Source organism: Salvelinus sp. IW2-2015, linkage group LG14 (assembly GCF_002910315.2).
Source record: "Salvelinus sp. IW2-2015 linkage group LG14, ASM291031v2, whole genome shotgun sequence".
In the NCBI taxonomy this organism is placed as follows: Eukaryota; Metazoa; Chordata; class Actinopteri; order Salmoniformes; family Salmonidae; genus Salvelinus; species Salvelinus sp. IW2-2015.
The window spans coordinates 49,813,315-49,834,255 of NC_036854.1; the positions used below are offsets into that span (position 1 = coordinate 49,813,315).

Here is a 20,941-nt window from a genome sequence, read left to right on the forward strand (position 1 = left end):
AAACTAAGGAAACATATAAAAAATATYACCATCGACCATGAGAATTTCACTCGTAGAATGTTATTAGCATTGAATGTATATTTTGATATATTTGAGTAGTTTCAAAGTCTTACCCTTCTTCTTTTATAAATTGGGTGAAACCTGGTTGGTCATTTGAAAGTTCTATGTTGAAGTCTTAAGTGGAATTTAAGATTTCAAATTGGATTCAGGAAATTGGATTCAGGACTGCTGTATCAGTCTATTACGCCTTTATAACTCAAGCAAAAAATCATTTTGGGGGGATTGAAAGTTAGTATTTGTCCCGTCTCGCTTTCTTAAATACTTTAGTTATCATGGTTGTTCTGCAGCCCATGGACACAAATATGTATACAGCATGTCTTATTGGATAAGAATTCTGGGTCAAAGAGAGGATTCCAATCTTTCATGAACTGAAATGTTTATTTTCCCTCTCTCACATCCCATTTGCTATGTCTCGGAGGGCACTAAAGCTGTTTTGGAGTGCAGAGCCTTATTGCTTCTTTGGTGTACAGAGTACACATGCTGTTTGTGGCGCAGAACAGACAAAGACACACATTCCCTCGCAATGTGTTGACATGCAGAAAATTAGGTCTTTGAGATTTACTTTATGGCACAACATAGAAAATGCAATGTGGTTGAAAGAGATAAACMGGCAGGGCTGCACAGTTTCGACAAAGGGGAAGGAGGTCAAAGAGAGAAGGCTAGGACGTGAACAGGAACCTCCAAGCTGAACCTACAGTAGTGTCACACTACCCCTATAATGTCATTGTCTTCCTATGGAGGACATGAGTACATTGTTCCTCCATTGTTGCTCCCAGCTGAGAAGGAGTATGTGCTTGTTCTCCTAAATGAGTACCTCCCTTTTCCCCCTGTAATTCAGGGGTTCCTTGTGTTGGTGGATAAGGGCCTCAAGCTGAGTGTAGGGGTTTGAGGGACCTGGTCCCGAGATCACATTGTGCACAGAAAAACCTCCTAACCTAAGGATGAAAGATACCACCATACATTTTTTTCACTAGCAGTTTTAACACAATAATATTTCGTTACAGTATGTAAATGAGGGTGAGGAATTATAGGCCTGCTTTAACYTTTTMCTGCAGTGGGCTGAATCAGGGTCACACCGAGTGTTTCTTGGTTGTCTTAAACAAATCGACTTTGAAACAAAAAGTATACACCTCACCAGTGGCGTGTATTCATGGACGCCTGTGGAAGCCAGGCTTCACCAAATATTTAATCTCTCTGTGTTTTCATAATTTTCCTTCACAAGCGGCTGAATCTCACCGGAGAAATCATCTGAGCGACGGAAACAGCTCCCCTCTGTCTCAGTATGTGTAGCCCATGAATCTGATGCTGTCTGGACCAAAAGGGTATAACATGGTGCCGCTGTAGCATTTGATTGATTGAGGTCAGCAAGCATTTGGCCTCCCTTGTTAAAACAATTATAAAATAAGTAGCCAATCAGCGTTGAGCTGAGCTCAACCGTGGGTTGTCCTGGTGCAGCAAACACCCCTCAAGGGAGGCCAGTTTGGATTTGGCTTCAGACCAACCAAAATCACTTAATTTTCAGAAAAAACGTGTCAGTTTCTGGTCTGCTTGTGTTGATGTCCTGTAAGGCTAAATCAGCCCTTTCCTAAGCCATGCATGGAGATGGGGATTTGGACGTGTGGTTTTGACTTAATTCTCTGTACAGGCCAATGATTACGATGGCAATTACATAAATGAATATGTTGTGTCACTGGCCTGAGACAATTGTAGTTAGCCTAGATGTAGCCTAGTTGGCTCACATTAACTAGCTAGCTAACTTAGCTGGTTCATTGTTTCCCATGCAAAGAAGTCAGGCTAACACGAATTTTAGCTAGGTAGCCTATGACAACAAAAACTAAAAGTATTCAAAAACGAAAACATTTCCGCTTATTCTCCAGTTCTAAATCAGTAGTTGTTTATTAAACTGTCAAAAACATGAATTTGCTTGACCATTCTGCAGGTGATATAACTGTTGTATGCAATATTTGCTTTGTGGACTTCTCCGGACAGATGCTTCTCTCCCGTTTTGTGACGAAAGAAACGTATGTGTAGTTWAATTTATTCCGCCACTCTGTGACTGTTGCCTTTTTGTTGTCACGGCCTTATTGTATATCAGGTGGCGTATGAACAAATGGCTTATAGAGCGAACAACGCAATTATCACATCATAGTAAAAAAAAGCCATATTACAACATGACTTGGCATGGCTTCCTCAGTGATTTTACCCTCGCACCGCTACTGCACCTTACACACATTGTTAAAAAAAATAAGAAATCTGTATCATGTCAGATATATTTGGGTTGGCAGGTAGCTTAGTGGTTAGAGCRTTGGACTAGTAACCAAAAGGTTGAAGATCGAATCCCCGAGAGTCACATTTTGAGTCTGCATCCCAAAATKACACTTTATATACATCACAGAAGACTGAAATATAACAAAACTGTTTGACATAGAAACACCAGATTTTCGGCGTAAAATAAATAAATGTTTATCAATTATGAAAAATATKAATAACATTCCACCCATGAGGCCACTAGGTCATTTGACTGCAGGAAAGTATTTTTAAAGCACATTGACGTTAACAAGTACGTTTACTACGTGGATACTGAAATCAAAAAGGGTATGTTAAAGCCCTGATAATAACCATGAAAATGATTCGGCGTAACAGCAAATAGCTTCTAGCAACCGGCTCTGCTCTCTCTCTCCCTCTCGCTGCTGGTGTCTAGGAGATATCTTCTGATGAGGGGGATAAAGCAGGATGTTACAACACATCAAATGAATAGCAGATCAAGCCTGCCACAGATTATGCTGTTAGACTGAAGAGGAGGAATGGAATAGCAACATATTAAAAGGGGCAAGAGAGACTATTAGAACATAGAGTAAATTGATCTATCAAACTAGCACTTGGCAATTTATTCTTCAATACTGCATGGAATCATTAAGGGAGACATCTTCATCATTCATCKTCGTCCCCGTCCTAACCGATAAGAGATTAAGACGCAAAAACTTTTCATTTCTCATATTTTCATTTTCAGAGGAACTGAAAGCCATGTCCCTGATGTACATTACTGTGTTWCTGCCTCAGCCCATTTACAAGTCACTTCACTGCGTTGAAGTCTAGATGACAGTGTGACATGCATGCTATCCTGTGTAGCTCAATTCGTATGGCTCTTGCAAGGCTACTGTTGAGGGTTAGATTCTGGCTGGGGCCACCTATACAAACATGTATGCACACAGTACTGTAAGTCGCTTTKTATAAAAGTGTCTGCTAAATGACATATTATATTATAAAATTCACATATGAAACTGCAAATTAGATTTTTTCACGTGAACCTACAATTCCACATGTGAAAGTAAAATTTCCAAATGTAGAGTTGTTTTACATGTGAAACGACAAAATTAGATTTTCACATGTTAATGTTTTTCACGTGGAATTTCTTACATGTGAACGAACCTGCAAATTGGATTTTCAAATGTGAACTTGCAATTCACATGTGAGGTGACAACATGATATTCTCTTCACATGTGAAAAGGTACTGTTAAGATGTAAACTCTACATTTAATACATGTGAAAATCTGGTTTCACGTGAAATTTAAAGTCAGCAAGTGAAAACAGCTATTTCACATGTGATTTTCATACAGGAAACTGCTATTTTTTGTTGTTGTAAAGAATGCTTTAAATATGCAACAAACTATTTAGCACATTTTTGGTCATTTAGCAGAAGCTCTAATCCAGAATGCAACCACATACCACATACCACATACCACAGTCATTGTAAATTAAGCTATACTGAATAAAGCAGCTATCAGCAAAAACAGTGCTAGTAAGAAAATACAAGTGCAAGTGTCAGAGCAAGGAAGACAAGCACAACAATAAGTACAATATTTTTTATATATTGTAAAACATTTTAATGGGGGGGGGGGGGTGTCAAGAGCGTTACGTTGAATAAACTTGTTATAACAACAGTGGGCATTGAAGATTTTTACATCATTTTGTATTTTCCCAGCAGTTTGACCTGCGATAATTGGAATTAGGTATCAAAAATGCATGTCACAGACCTACCAAAGTAGCATGATCATTCTGTAATGTTGTTATTTTAGTGCTTTCATGAGGTGTGGGCTWTTACTTAACCACTAAGGTGGGTAGGTGTAGCTACAATAAATGGCTTACTTATCAAGCAAGATAAGTAGCATACTGATAGTAGGGAGCGTTCATTGTCCTGATACTGAGATAGGAAGGAAATACTGGGTCATATTTTTTAGGCATCAAACAGGCAAAAGAAAACAGACTAAAACAGGGGGGCATTACCTGAACTGCCAAATAAGAAATGCTCATTTTCATTTTTCATTGCAAAACGTTTCCCTACGGTGTGAAACTGTGAAATAATTTGCATACAAGGAAATCTGATCACAATGTGGACAGATAATACCATGTGTAGACGTGTGACAAACCTTCATCAGATAGTGATTGAATCATATTGATCAGATCAGGAAGACCACATGTTAGCGCAAGGTGTAAACAGGGCTAGAGATGATGTCCCATATTAGGTTTATTCAACGTCTGTCTATGGTGAGAGAATTATGCATCTTAAYTCTTCTCTACAGTGGGCTGGGGCCATCAGTGAACCCAAGGTATGCTATGGTAAATTGTTAACATTCTTAATGTTGACTTATATGCATCATACTTTTCCTAGCCAATGTTGTACATCTCTTACTTTGATATTGGAACAGAAACATCTGAGCCAATATGACACCAATGTCGATGAAACTTCGCAAATCAACTTCATTAGAGCTACACAACACACTCCGCACCTCTCGTCACGATCCGTTCAGCCGTTACCGAAGAACCACATACCAGATTTTTGAAAGGGAATCAGGAAAAAATATATAATGYGACCATCTAGTTCAGTCTAGACGGTTGGATTAAAACAAAACTATAGCGTCCATACGGTGACCATTGGATTKACCATTTGTCGGACTGAATAAGTGTGTAGTTGCAACAGTTTTTATTAAATGTATATGTAATGTATCGCTCTCACGTGCYCAATAAGAACCAATGATGTGCTACCTTTATGTAGCATTTCTAACAATGCTAACAAAGATGTTTATAACTAAACCAAGACAGACCACAGCCTGTCGTTTCCAACGGGAACAAAATAGTCATAGTGGGCAGAACAAGCAAGGAGGTGGGCAGAGCCAAGCACGAGCTAGCGWGWTTCTATTGGTGTGTTCTAGCATCATCTGCATATTTCCGTTAGGGAACGCCTATTATGTGAATTGCGTGTGCGCAATAACTCCATTCGCCTTTGCKCACCTTCTAAACRACGCAATYTTTTCAAATTTATGCAAAGGGAAAGTCTACAAAACTTAGTCCACTCTGTTCGTAATTGATTGTAGTTTTGGGAAGAGAAAACTGTATTGAAATCAAATGTTTAATCGATGAGAACAGTTGCAGAATATCTGCCAAAATCCATCTTCTCCATATGGTAGTGAGCTTCCTCTCACTACCATATTTGGTGATGATTGGAAACACCAAGCGGATGCTTCACATTTATACATCCAGTGAAATATCTGTGTCATTGTTCTATCTGTGATGCAAACATATTTTTCAGCCAAATCTCCCTAAAACCGGGTCCAGCAACTCGATTGCTCAGCAATTTAACAACACAGCTGGCCGCCTGCACCAGGCAGCATATCATAAGTAGAGGTTGAGAACAAACCTAAGCTGCTATTCAAGCTGAGGTTAATCAATAAATGCATGCAGATAATTATCCGACATAGAAAAATGGGTCGGCTGGTTGTAGTGAGCAGTTTCCGATTTGATAAACCAATGATTGTGGTTATGTTATGATTAGCTAGGTAACGTTAGCTATCTAGCTAGCTAACAAGCTACATTCCAAATCCCAGGTGTGGACATGTTGAGTAATAATYACTCTAGCTGGGTAAATTAGCTAACATTATACCATCAGATGAGAGCTAACGTTGGCTAGCTAGGTTTTTGTATACAAAAAGCTAAAGTAATCTGTGTAAACTGCTGACCTCGACACTTGCGTGTAATCAGAGCACAAACCGCGCTTCAGGACTCGGTGGTCCCGTTCCCGGCTGAGACGTTGTTGCTCCGTTTCCACTTCACAATAACAGCACTTACAGTTGACCGGGGMAGCAATAGCAGGGTCGAAATTTGACGAACTGACTAACGTTAGGGAGCTCGTTAAATTTAAAGCTGCCCAGGTGGGAAACTGCCAAGCTGCTCACATTAAGCTACTTCGCTAGCTACAACGAAGGGTCTTCCTACATTCTATTTTTCCTCCGTTAGGCTATATGTTGCTCACTCAATTTCGATCCGACAGCTCCCATATACACACATGTACTGTGCAGCCAAGCTCCCATTATGCCAACAGAAATTACTGGCAATGAAAACATATCTAACTGATGGGATACACAAACAAGACAAGCTACCTTCCTTGCCAAATCATGACAGCTTTTTCACAAATTCTAAATGTACTGGTTAATTAAAATAGGAGAATATGTGTTCCAAGCACGAGCTGCTGTTTTGGAATAATATATGCTGAAATTTACTTAACTTCAAGGTAAAATCAGTTATTGACATGGTCATGGTGGCGTAGCAAGTAGATCAGAATGCCATGACCCAAGAGCTTGGGAGTTGAAATCCCAGGTGTGGACGTGTTGAATAATAATTACTGTATAAATAAACATACTCTATGTAAATTGAAAACACTATGTTAAAAGCACTGTTTGTGTGTGCATCCTAAGGACACATTTTTGTTTGTAGGGCATCACTAGCCACTTTAAACAATGCCACTTAATATAATGTTTACATACCCTACATTACTCATATGTATATGTATATACTGTACTGTATATCATCCACTGCATCTTGCCATCTTTATGTAATACATGTATCACTAGCCACTTTAAACTATGCCACTTTATGTTTACATACCCTACATTACTCATCTCATATGTATAGACTGTACACTATACCATCTACTGCATCTTGCCTATGCCGTTCTGTACCATCACTCATTCATATATCTTTATGTATATATTCTTTATCCCTTTACACTTGTCTCTTATACACATCTAGATGTGTATAAGAGACAGAAATAGCAATTAGTGAAAAAAATACCTGAATTGTAAACACAGCCCTAGAGGAGGAGCTCTCACAATAATGTGATTTGTACTGCATCTGTCTCTTATACACATCTAGATGTGTATAAGAGACAGCAGAGGAGGTGCTGCCACAATAATGTGATTTGTACTGCATACAAAGTAATGGATTCTTCACACACCGCACTATGGCTGCATTTACACAGGCAGCCCAATTCTGATCTTTTAAAAAATCTAATATAGTAGGTCAAAGCTGTGTGCTTGAAAACCTTGGTAGAGCATGGGTGAAGTAGACATTGTGGCACACGTGAATTTTCTTTCTTTTTTGGTTTCAGACCAATGCCTACTTTTCACATCAAATGTATTTTTTTGTATTTAATAACCATATGGATATGCATAATAAAGTTGACAGGATGAACAGCAGAGGGCACTAAAACGTCAAAATGTATCGCACAAGCCCTGCTGAATGATCAAGACGTGAATAAGCATAAATCTACAGTAATCTCATTACCTGTACTTGTTGATTTAAGTCTGTCAACAAAATGATACCTCTAGTGTTGACAGGTTCACTTCTTGAGTTGCTCAGTTTTAACCRACATTCTGAAAGCATGAAGGGAAATTGTATAATAAAGCCAATGCCACATTTCAACACAGTATTCTGGAAGTGTCCTTAGGAAATCTTTATTTCTCCATTGTCTTCTGTGTTTTCTTCTTTCCGTCTTTTGCCCCTCTATTCTTACCTCACATGAGAGTAGCATTTTTGTATTTTTCGAAATACTTTTTTCTGAAGACTTCCCTAGATTACCACAAAACATTTCCGCTTGCCATAGTAGCAGGACAAAGTAACGAAACTTTCGGGTAATATCAGAGTTCATCATTTATAATAATTACAACTCTATATCTGGATATATGCAGAACAAAAATATAAACACAACATGTAAAGTGTTGGTCCCATGTTTCATGAGCTGAAATAAAAGATCCCAGAAACATTCCATACGCATAAAAAGCTCATCTCTCAAATTTTGAGCACAAATTTGTTTACCTCCCTGTTAGTGAGTATTTATCTTTTGCCTAGATAATCCATCCACCCGACAGATGTTGCATATCAAGAAGCTGATTAAATAGCATGATCATTACACWGGTACACCTTGTGCTGGGGACAATAAAAGGCCACTCTAAAATGTGCAGTTTTGTCACACAACACAATGCTACAGATGTCTCAAGTTTTGAGGGAATGTGGAATTGGCATGTTGACTGCAGGAATGTCCACCAGAACATTTGCCAGAGAATTGAATGTTAATTTCTCTACCATAAGCTGCCTTAATTCTGATTGGCTGGGCCTGGCTCCCCAGTGGGTGGGCCTGGCTCCCAAGCGGGTGGGCCTATTCCCTCCCAGGCCCACCCATGGCCGCGCCCCTGCCCAGTCATGTGAAATCCATAGATTAGGGCAAAATGAATTAATTTAAATAGACTGATTTCCTTATATGACTCAGTAAAATCTTTGAAATTGTTGCATGTTGCGTTTATATTTTTGTTCAGTATMAAATCAACTGGACAAAATCCGCTCTATTACCCCTGAATGAGGAAATGTGTAATTCACAGCTGCCCGCATATATTCCCAGAGTCCAGCATTTCTGCTACCTGGGGAAATAAAGSTATCCTTCTTTGCAATCAATTGTAAACTTCAACACCATCTTTAAAAGCAAAGAGTCTGATTTGAAAAGATGGGAGCAAATCCCAAACTCTTTCCAGGCTTGAGTCTCGATAATTGAAATTAATATATTGCCAAGAATCCATTTTTATAGTTCCATGATCCCTCTTTCACCACCAGCAGGATATTGGGATAGGCTACATTCATCACTTGCCAAATTCATTTGGAAGATGAAACATTGTTCTACCATTCAGTGGGAAAAATGTGCTGCTGGCCAAAACCTCAAAAATTTCAAATTCTATTTATGGGCTTTTATTTTACACCCTGGTTAAATCYTGGTACAGCTTTATCCTAGTTGCCCCTCACAGACTACAAGACATAACCCATTCTAATATTCCACTCAAATACTGCAAAGTCAAATTTGGTTATGTCACCAGGCAGGCCAAAACTCCATTGCACCAAAACAGGTTGACATTTCAGGMGTTCTTTTCAAACAGTTATTACACTAAAAGGGCATTATCATAATGTTCACAATTTTACAGTGTTATTTCAACCTCGTAGTGTGGAAATAGATATAAAACATAGGCAAATCACATTTYTGACTGCACTGGGCTTTTACGAATGAGATAGATGAAGTGATCTTATACCTGCTTATACCTGCTCTGCTGTTGGCCCAGGAGGCCAGTCTGCTTGTGTGCCTTTATCTGTGGGGACAAGGGATTCTCACAGATCCATTACTGCACTGAAAGTGTACATAACTGGGAAATGACAAACACTCAACTGTGATTGAGATCAAATGTTGTCGTCATTGAAGAGGATGCATCCTTTTGTAGCCTCACTTATGATGTCATCACTCTTCAATCCGAAAGTAAACCATAACCACTGACCCTCAAGGCACTGTCTTTCGGTGCGCTCCACTGTGGCCCCTTAGGTCTGTTTTTCCTCCACTTGTGGCCTCAGTGTTCYAGCTATTTTTAAGGAACACTAACACTTAAGTTCTCCTCTGTGTCTAAGAGTGTGTGAATTGTTTCTAGTTATTATGTCCATTTTCAAAGCAATTGTTCAAAATAGATCTATTGCATTTGGCRGTTAATGGAGCACTTGTAAATCCCGAACAACAGAAATGCTAATTGTCACAGCCTTGTCTCAATTGCAWGGCAATTATTTCAGAAGTTCACTTGTCTCGTAATTGCAGCCCTCTAATGAAATCACGACATTGAAAAAACAAATAGGGCAATTTGGGGAAATGCATATCAATAAGGACACTTCACTAGACTGTCAGGAGAAATATACTCTCTGGGTTATGGGCTTAAAAAAAAGAAGACATCTGTACCATGTCAGATATAGAGTTGCATCCCCATATATTACACTTGATATACATCACTGAAGACTGAAACATAACAAAACTGTTTGAYGTAGAAACACCGGATTTTCATCAGTTCAAAAAATACAATCTTTATTAATTACGAAATGATGACAAATATGAATAACATTCCACACACAAGGCCAAAGAGGGCACTTTGTCATTGACTGCAGGAAAGGGCTACAGTATGTATGTTCTCTCAGAGAGAAGAATGTAATATGTAGACTACATTTGCTCACTGAAAGCCCTCATCGGAAGAACACACCCCTTAAACGTTGGTCTGAAAATCAGCAAGAGACTCTTTGTTATTCATGAAGCGTCTCAGAGTAGGAGTGCTGATCAGGTCCCCCCCATCCACGCAATTTTATTCATTGTGATGTAAAAGGCTAAACTGATCCTAGATCGGCACACCTGAGAAGCTTTATGAACATAGGTATTTTGAGCTTTCCTCTTAGAAAGCTCAATATGGAGACATGGTTATTGAGCCATTTAGGAGCCACATACTTCAGGTCTATCCTTCGTTTGTCTTCGTAGACATTTGCTCCTCTACCTGCGCTACCTGCTACCTGCGCTACCTGCTACCTGCGCTACCTGCTCCATGTGGTGGGAGCACTTTGTGAATCCATATACATATTCTTACCACATGGTGGAGGAAAAATATGACTTCAAGATTTGCAGACGGAGAACTGACCGTACTCTTGAAGTAAGGTCTCTATTCAATCCGTATCATGGACGTTCAGCGTTATTGAAGTTTAAAGGCAACGTTCCGGTGTCAGTGGAGACTCCTTTCAATGTAAACGCTGCGTTGTGTCGGCTCAATCAGGAAATGACCCGTTACTTTTTGATCGCGCAATCTCTAACTCTTCGGCGAAGCAGATTGAGTAGAGCCCTACGATGTGTTTGAGTTAGTGCCACGCCGTGACAGATTCTCAGAGGTGTAGAGCCATTTCATCAAGGCTCTGAGAGGGCTTGTGTGTGGAGCTGGAGGAGTACTCTCAGGAATGTGAAAAAGCGTGAGGTGAAATATGAATTCACCTGTCAGAAATATTAAAGASTCGTGTGTAACAGAACACCAAAAAGGTATTAATACCTTTTGAACATACAGCGAGAGCCATGCATATTTTATCCAACTTGCCACAACTGAAGTTCCCTCTGGGAAAAGCAAAGTAATTCTATTCCATTCTATTCTAATGGATCATCTYCTTGTCATGACAGAGAAGGAAGAGAGAGCATAATGAAACCAATGACATTACTATAATAGAAAAAAGTACAGTGGCGATCCGTCATTCATGTTTAGCTTTTTTTTATTATTGCCTGTTTTTCATGTTATTTTGGCATTAATACATGTCACATATCAGTTTGCAAACAATATTACAAAATAATAATGGAGTAAATAAAGCCGCATACAAACTTGGTCTCTTTTTTGCTTTCTTGAGTAAGGTAGCTGCAAAATACAGGCGTTTCAGCCTAGCTCAGTGCTTTCTGTGGTGGTGGGGCAGCCAGCGGAAAATACGRAGCGTAGGGGTTGGTAATGTTCTCTAGTTGCGCYGTGATTGGCTCAGTGTTCTGTTATTCATGGATACACCATGTCCCCGCAAAATCTAAGGGTAGAGCTCGAATATTCAAGCCCCTTGGGTGCTGCCATAGAGTTACATTAGAAGTGCCCATTCAAGAAGGCTCAAGGTCACAGGTCACAGATAAAATGACGYCAAATCACATTATATCTACAGTAGCTTTGATTGGACTCATCATGTCAACATCATACTTTCAAAATCAATCTACTGGCAAATCCTTTTCAATCCTTGTTATATGAAGAGAAATAATGAAGAGAAATGATAGATACAACGTATCTGTGCTCATTGGACATAAACATTACACAACAAGTTGGAAATCGCAATTCAACATTGAGTGGTTTGGAAGGAAACAGTGGCTAACTGCAAGCATTGCAAAGCACTCACTAGCCTGCTATTCAGTGGAGTGGGTGTGTGTTCCCAAGTTTGGGTTTAAGGGTCTCTTTACCAAGCTTAAAARGATAAACATTCAACATTGACCATGCTGTCAATCCAGCATGACTTCTGCCCTGCTCAAAACAACTGGAAACTCAGAACTGGGAAATCTCAGACTTCAGTGAGTTCCAAAAAACTGTGAACTCGGGAAAAAGCGAGCTCTGACTGGGAAAATAMGTTTTGAAAGGTAATCCAACTCCCCTCATAATTTTGCCTACTGTTCTGACTTGGTGGTGCACATGCAGCCTATAGCCTGTTTTAGAGAAACGTAATAATCAAATATTGTAAGAGCTTTCATTGTCTGCTTATATGCTCCCTTTATTTATCCTACTGTTCTGACTTGGTGTACAGGGAGAATACTGTAAGAACGGCCCATGTTCTGAATTCTGTCGCAGTACATTTCCAAAGTGCTGAACAAATAGTTTATATTGACTACGTCCGTCCTGTCTTAATTGAAATTATGGATTGCCTCTTATCCGCTCATCATCCCCTTATGCCATAGTTTGTACATCTCAATTGTCAGTAGAAACCACATTTGTTTAAGCTAGTCAGCCATATCAGCTATGTTTTTTTAAAAGGCAGTAAATGAGGCTGAATGAACTGTTTTGTTTCCAGACAAGGCTCCGCTGATAGCCAGGTGTAGCAGTGGTAAGGTGTTGGGACTGTTGTTGGGACTCTGCTGTTGGGACAGCTTTATGTAGGCCCTAACAGTTTGTTGGCACCGTTTGTCACGTTTTAGTACAATTCATGTATTGTTTAGTGTTGTGTTGTGGCTTTTTCTTTTGCCCCACCAAGATTTACATGCTAAAATCATCATTGATAAAGTATAATGAAGATGATTATTCTACTTAATCAACGTAGGTCTGATTAACAAACCTGCAAGTTAGAACTTCTTCAAAAAACGGTAATTGCAAAATTTATAACAAAAGTCTGCTGTAATATCAGTGTTTTTTGGAGGATCTGCATGCTCTGAATGTATCAAACAAACTATTACTTGAGGATTCATGACGTCTCATCACATTTGATGTAGCCTATGCTCGGTAAATCCAATGTGCGCGCGCGCGATATATCAGTTTGACCCTGACCTCTGTGGGATAGCACGGGGCCTTATATCATGGTGGAGGTGTGAGGCTTTCCTGCCTGTGTGTGTGTGTGTGTGTGTTGCATGTGGTTGATACTGAACAGGAAGCACATGCCCCACCATGCGTCTAGGGAGTCGGTGGCAGTGGCGGCAGGTGCAGTGTTTTGGTACTTTTGATCTGTCCTCAGCCCACCTTCCTACTATGACACTGTGATTATCCTGTGTACTGAACAGCCTTTGATTCATTTGTCTCCAGGCTATTTTTGGGCTTCATCTTTTCTCCTTTCAATGTTGTTTTACACTGGCTATCTGGTAAACACACACTTGACCAGACGTGCTCAGAGTATGTTCATCGGAATGATCAGAAGGCGCATATTACTGGACACACGTTGTCGAAGGATCTGGGTTAAGCAGACAGCGTGAAGCACAGGCAAACAGAAAAGGACCAGCACAATATTGTACAAAGGTTGCAATTATATACCTACCCGTGATGCCAAGTCCATACAATGCCAAGTCCATACATACAGTACAGATTATATGTTGGTTAACTGAGGTGATAATTCTGCATGACTAGGAAGCAGAGACCCGAACAGAGCTGAGGAGAAGAAGGGTCATTGTGCCAAAAGCAGCCCATACACAAAGCACTGGTCCACTTTCTTTCAGCACCTGTCTGTTTTGGAAAGAAAACAAATACTTGGTTGGATGGCCATCAAACCCMTGCAACTCATCCAGAACGCTGCAGCCGGCCTGGTGTTCAACCTTCCTAAGTTCTCTAATGTCACCCTGCTCCTCCACACACTCCACTGGCTTCCAGTCRAAGCTCTCATCCACTACAAGACCATGGTACTTGCTTACGGAGCAGCAAGAGGAACTGCCCTTTCCTACCTTCAGGCTATGCTTAAACCCTACACCCTAACCCGAGCACTCCGTTCTGCCACCTCTGGTCTCTTGGCCCTCCCACACCTACGGGAGTGCAGCTCTTGCTCAGCTCAGCCCAGTCCAAGCTCTTCTCTGTCCTGGCACCCCACTGGTGGAACCAGCTTCCCCCTGAAGCTAGGATAGAGAGTCCCTGTCCATCTTCTGAAAACTTCTGAACCACTACCTCTTCAAAGACTGCCTTAATAATATCTTCTTAAACGGAAAGTCCCCAAAATTGGGCATTAGAATATATCTTTTTTAATATGTTTACATGACCTATTTGATTGATTTCCCGCTGTTTTATGAGTCAGAAGACAGACATCCAGACCTTCCTAGGACGATGTCAACGTCCTCTGTCAAATAAACGTATATTTGCCTCCCTCTAGTGGTTGCCTGCATCATTACATCCATTTATATAACTTCACTGCAACATTACGTCAAAGGGGTGGTCCTTTGATAAACATTTAATCAGCTCAACTGCATCATGGCACAGATGGCAAAGCATCCTGAATTTGTCTCGAGCAGGCGGATATAAATACATTACTTTCATAGCTCTACAATAAAGAATGCGACCTACACACACCCTAAAATAAGTAAAGAATTTATTTTGTTTGGAAGTCAAACATTTGTTTTATGTCGGAGGCAGACACAATTGCATATGCTCAGAATGACAAAATGTAGCCTTTTACATAGCCTTTCTCCCCTTGTCTATAGGAGGGTCGCACCAGGTTTAAATGGCCCAAATGTTGATTTAGACATTCACAAATTTGACAGATGTTTACTATCACTAATGTCATGATMTGTTTGGTAAAGTAATTGGTAAAGATGGTGACATATCTTGGGTGGATGTTCCTAAAACAGATTATAAYTATATATGAACATATTATAAAGTATGAAAAGGCTTATTCATTCACAATTTAGATWTTTTTTAATCGTACCATCATATTTGTATATGTTTTATTGCACTTTTATTGTGTACTAGATCATAAATAAAGAATTCCAGGTGAAAGCCAAAGGTCAAAGCTTTCTGGGGGGGGGGAGGGACACTACTACATGAATAAAAATATTGCCCTCTTTCTAGATTGATGACTAAAACCATAGTGAAACAGTGCAAAACGTCTGTCAGGTCAACTTTAATCCCAAAGCACTCTCCTTCGCAACCCCTCCTCACTCTTCCCCCCAAATAAACAAACAATACAATACAAAAAAAGAAAAGCCTTTCGTGATCTAAAACTCACACTTGACTTTTATTCCCCCTTACTAGCTCTGACTTTCCTGATAGCTACTTTATTGAAGAAAAAATGTACTTACTATGACTGTGATACAGTATTTGGTTGTCCCACCTAGCTATCTTAAGCTGAATGCACTAACTGTAAGTCGCTCTGGATAAGAGTGTCTGCTAAATTGCTAAAATGTAAAAAATGGCTTCAGTTGACCAAATACTGTCTGAGCCAAAAATCACCTCTTACGTACAAGATGGCTCTCTGATGGTGTGGATGGTAGTGGTGTGTGTGTGTGTGCTTCTCCCCAGAGCCACAAACAACCGGCTGGTTTCAGATGGCACCCCCGTGTGCAACTGTCAGAATCTATGTGATTATAGCTTTTCTCAATATCCTTGAAATATCTACTATATTGTTACTACCGTATATTGCCATGTTTTATATAAAGATGCAATATGCAGAAATTGCTCTGTAATTTCCTGTTGTGTTGTCTGCAAACTTGATGATTGAGTTGGAGGCGTGCTTGGCCACGCAGTCATGGGTGAACAGGGAGTTCAGTGTGATTATAGCTTTGCTCAATATCCTTGAAATATCTAACCTATTGAAATATTCACAACACTGTCTGTGAGGGTGGTCCATTTCAGTTTGTCAGTGATGTGTATGCCAAGGAACTTGAAGTTTCCACCTTCTCCACTGCGGTCCCGTCAATGTAGATAGGTGGGTGCACCCTCTGCTGTTTCCTGAAATCCACGATCATCTCCTTAGTTTTGTTGACGTTGAGTGAGAGGTTGTTTTCCAGGCACCACACTCCCAGAGCCCTCACCTCCTCCCTGTAGGCTGTCTTGTCATTGTTGGTAATCAAGCCTACCACTGTTGTGTCTGTAAACTTGATGATTAAGTTGGAGGCGTGCTTGGCCAAGCAGTCATGGGTGAACAGGGAGTACAGGAGGGGGCTGAGAGGCACCCTTGTGGGGCCCCAGTGTTGAGGATCAGCGGAGTGGAGGTGTTGTTTCCTACCTTCACCACCTGGGGGCGGCCCGTCAGGAAGTCCAGGACCCAGTTGCACAGGGCGGGGTTCAGACCCAGGGCRTCGAGCTTAATGATGAGCTTGGAGGGTACTATGCCGTTGAATGTTGAACTATAGTCAATAAACAGCATTCTTACATAGGTATTTCTCCTGTCCAGATGGGATAGGGCTGTGTGCAGAGTGGTGGCGATTGCATCGTCTGTGGATCTATTGAGGTGGTAAGCAAATTGAAGTGGGTCTAGGATGTCAGGTAAGGTAGAGGTGATATGATCCTAAACTAGTCTCTCAAAGCACTTCATGATGACAGAGGTGAGTGCTACGGGGCGATAGTCATTAAGTTCAGTTACCTTTGCCTTCTTGGGTACAGGAACAATGGTGGCCATCTTGAAGCATGTGGGGACAGCAGACTGGGATAGGGAGAGATTGAATATGCCCGTAAACACACCAGCCAGCTGGTCTGCGCAAGCTCTGAGGACGCGGCTAGKGATGCTGTCTGGGCCGGCAGCCCTGCGAGGGTTAACACGTTTAAAGGTTTTACTCATGTCGGCCAYGGAGAAGTGGGGGGCCCACAGTCCTTGGTAGCTGGCCGCCTCGGTGGCACTGTGTTATCCTCAAAGAGGGCAAAGAAGGTGTTTAGCTTGTCCGGAAGCAAGACGTCGGTCTCAGCGACGTGGCTGGTATTCCTTTTGTAGTCCGTGATTGTCTGTAGTCCCTGCCACATATGTCTCGTGTCTGAGCCGTTGAATTGCGACTCCACTTTATCTCTATACTGATGTTTAGCTTRTTYRMTTGCCTTGCGGAGTGAATAACTACACTGTTTATATTCTGTCATATTACCAGTCGCCTTGCCATGGTTAAATGCGGGGGTTCGCACTTCCAGTTTTGCGYRAATGCTACCATCTATCCACSGTTTCTGGTTAGGGTAGGTTTCAATAGTCACAGTGGGTACCACATCTCATGTACACTTCCTTATAAACTCAGTCACCATATCCGTGTATGGGTCTAGATTATTTTCGCAAGCTACCCGGAACATATCCCAGTCMACGTGATCAAAACAATCCTGAATTGGTCAGAMCAGCGTTGAATAATATGAAGCACGGGCACTTCCTGTTTGAGTTTCTGCCTATAGGACAGGAGGAGCAAGATGGAGTCGTGGTCAGATTTGCCGTAAGGAGGGCGGGGGAGGGCTTTGTACGCATTCCAGAAGTTTGAATGGTCGAGAGTCTTAGTAGCCAAGTAGGACAGTCGATATGTTGATAGAACTTCGGCAGCCTAATCCTCKGATTTGTTTTGTTAAAATACCCAGCTACAATAAATGCAGCCTCAGGATATGTGGTTTCCAGTTTGCATAAAGTCCAGAAAAGTTATTTGAGGGCCGCCGAGGTTTCGGCTTGAGGTGGGATGTAAACGGCCGTGGCAATGATGGAGGAGAATACTCTTGGGAGATAATATGATTGGCATTTAATTGTGAGATATTCTATGTTCGGGTGAACMAAAGGACTTGAGTTCCTGTACGTTCCTAGAATTACACCATGAGTCGTTAATCAGGAAACACACCCCTCCGCCCTTATGCTTCCCGGAGAGATATTTATTCCTGTCTGCGCAATGTACTGAGAATCCYTCTGGCTTTATCGTCTCCGACAGAGTATCCCGAGAGAGCCATGTTTCCGTGAAACAAAGTATGTTACAGGCCCCGATGTCTCTCTGGAAAGAAATCCTTGCTCTAAGCTCATCAACTTTGTTATCCAAAGATGGAAGCGGTGGATGGTGTGCGCACCTAAGTCGAACCAGCAGGGCACCTCGAGTGCCTCTCTACCGCCGGCGATGTTTTGGGTCGGCCTCTGCAATAAGTTCCATTGCTCTGGGGAGAGTGAACAAAGGATCTGGCTCCAGGGAAGTCGTATTCCTGATCGTAATGCTGGTAGTTCTGGTGAGTTACCGCCGCTCTAATGTCCAATAGTTCTTCCCGGCTAATAATGTAAAAAAAATAGTACATAAAAAACGAAATACTGCAAAGTTTTCTAAGAGCTAGTCGTGATGCTGCCATGTCCATTGGCACCATSTTCTAAGGATAAAAACAAGCCGATTTCAATAGACCCAGGTGGGACTTGAACCCACAATCCCCAGCTCCGGAGGCTGATGCCTTATCCATTAGGCCACTGGGCCAATGTCTGCTGCCTCTTGGTCTCATGTTGCCTACAATTAAACTTYCTTGTTTATTTCTATTTCCATGTTATTGCAAAGCAGAGACGTCACTAGAGATTCATGGATAGGGGGGCTAAGCCTCTTTTAAGGGGGACTGGGCATTCTCCCCCAGGATTTTTTTTAAAGCCTCCAAAACGTATTTTCATCATATATGAAGTATATGTAACAATGGGTGTAAAATCTATCAAAATAATATTATTTTTGGTCAAGGTTGGCCAAAAAGTTGGGTTTGCATGCCTGTATGCCTTTGAACAGACCTGCATCTACAGTCGAGAATCCATCTTGTCCAATTGTTTGGGAACATGACAATTCTGTACCTAAACCCAAGGAGGTCTCCACCACATAATATTAACAAGAAATTTGTGGAGTGGTTGAAAAACGAGTTTTAATGACTCCAACCTAAGTGTATGTATATTTCTGACTTCAACTGTATGTTCTGTGAGCCATGAGAATGATGRGAGAACAATGAGAACAATGGGAGTGTATGCGTTTGATAGTGTCCTCACATTGGGCCGGCAGAATCATTAACCTTTTCCTCATACAAATTCACCATATTGGCAATAGCCGGCCAAGATGACACAATCTTMTTTTTTATCCTAGAACATTTTGCTGTGTCCAATAGTCAGTTGTTCTTCAAGCAATGTTTAGTGGGCCAGACACTCAGTCCTCAGTATTATTTACTTTTAGTCATTCCAAATATTGAGCCCAGTAGATAGGTTACATAATACAGGTTACATAATACAGGGTATAACTCACATAATGGTTGTAGTTAAATCACATTTCAGTGGATGGGACAGGTTAATCATTAGGAACAGAGGCTTTGGCCAACCCCATCATTACATCACCCAGCCATCAGGACTTGAGGGAATTGAGCTTGACTGACTGGTCCTACACTAGAAGACCAGTGACACCAATTTACCTTGTGTAGGGCTGTCACGTCTACACGGCTGGAGGTGTGAAAAAGAGCTGTATGAATCCAGACAATTACAGCCAGGTATAGCATCAGGTACACAACAACAACAACAAAAAAACACACGCACACACTCTCGGTCTGGTATCTCCACATTCAGAGAGCCGTCACKTATGTGATTTATTGGCTTGGCTGGTTTTTGTTGGATTGTCACGATTGAGCAGAATAGGTTTTACCGCATATGTTAACCTAATCCCAATATGCACCCCTCCGTTAAGTTTTTATTTAGCTGGTGACTAGGGAGGATCATTTGAAAAGCAAGCAGTGTGGGGAATATATCCTAAGGAATAAAGTTATTTCCACTATATTTCCTTATCACACAGATTAAATTAGCACTAAAACAGATCCATGCCCAAACATCTTACTTTTTAATGGTCATTTAATTATTCATTAGTTCTAATGAGCATTTTTCTTCTAATTCAATCAATGATTCATGAATAATGTTATTACGTTGTCATAGATCTAGGTTGCTTTTTTTGGCGCTTAGGAGGGCACACATTTCCTCTTGAAATGGAAGCTACCGACCAACCCACAGCACAGCACCAACTCGCAGCACTTGTCTCAGCAAAGCCAAGGACTTTCAGACTGCCAGGTTGGGCCAGCACCTTTAGAGGTGGAAGGCACCCACCRGACACACACTGTTAACGGCTTAGACACCCACAGATGACCGTGACCAAATAATGGAGCCTTAGGGATACACCATAGGGATATGGTGTAATCAGTAGTCATTACTCATGCAATTACCCTGGTGCTTGCCTACAGAGCAGCAAATGAAACTGCCCATCCCTACCTTCAGGCTATGCTCAAACCCTGTTCTGCCACCCCCATTTAATTAACAACACAAGTCMGTTAAGAATAAATTCTTATTTACAATGACAGCCTACCGGGGAACAGTGGGTTAACTGACTTGTTCAGGGGCAGAACAACAGATTTTGACCTTGTGAGCTCAGGGATTCAATCCAGCAACCTTTCAGTTACTGGCCCAACACTAACCACTAGGMTACCTGCCACCCCATAAACCTGCGCTTATCTTTTCCTACTAGCCCTGACTTTGCTGATAACTTCATTATTGAGGAAAAGTTGACTTAATACGWCTACGATATGTGGTTGACTCACCTAGCTATATTAAGATGAATGCACTAATAGTAAGGCGCTCTGGCTAAGCGTATCTGCTAAGTGACTAAAATGTAAAATGTAGATGATGGGGTGAATCATATGAATCGCACATCTCAAAAGGGCAAAGCATGTGGAGAGGAGTGGTTGAGTGGTAGCTCTCCTGGCACATATAACATCTATGATTCCACACTGGCGACTGTGGCCTGCCCTTCTCTCTG

At 41.2% G+C, this 20,941-nt stretch overlaps 1 non-coding gene across 1 annotated transcript; it reads right to left on the minus strand.

Moving 5' to 3' along the window:
* Positions 1–18,525: 18,525 nt before the first annotated feature.
* Positions 18,526–18,598, minus strand: trnar-ccg (transfer RNA arginine (anticodon CCG)). The gene has a single exon. It is a non-coding gene; the product is annotated as a tRNA-Arg (tRNA).
* Between the last annotated feature and the right edge of the window lie 2,343 nt (positions 18,599–20,941).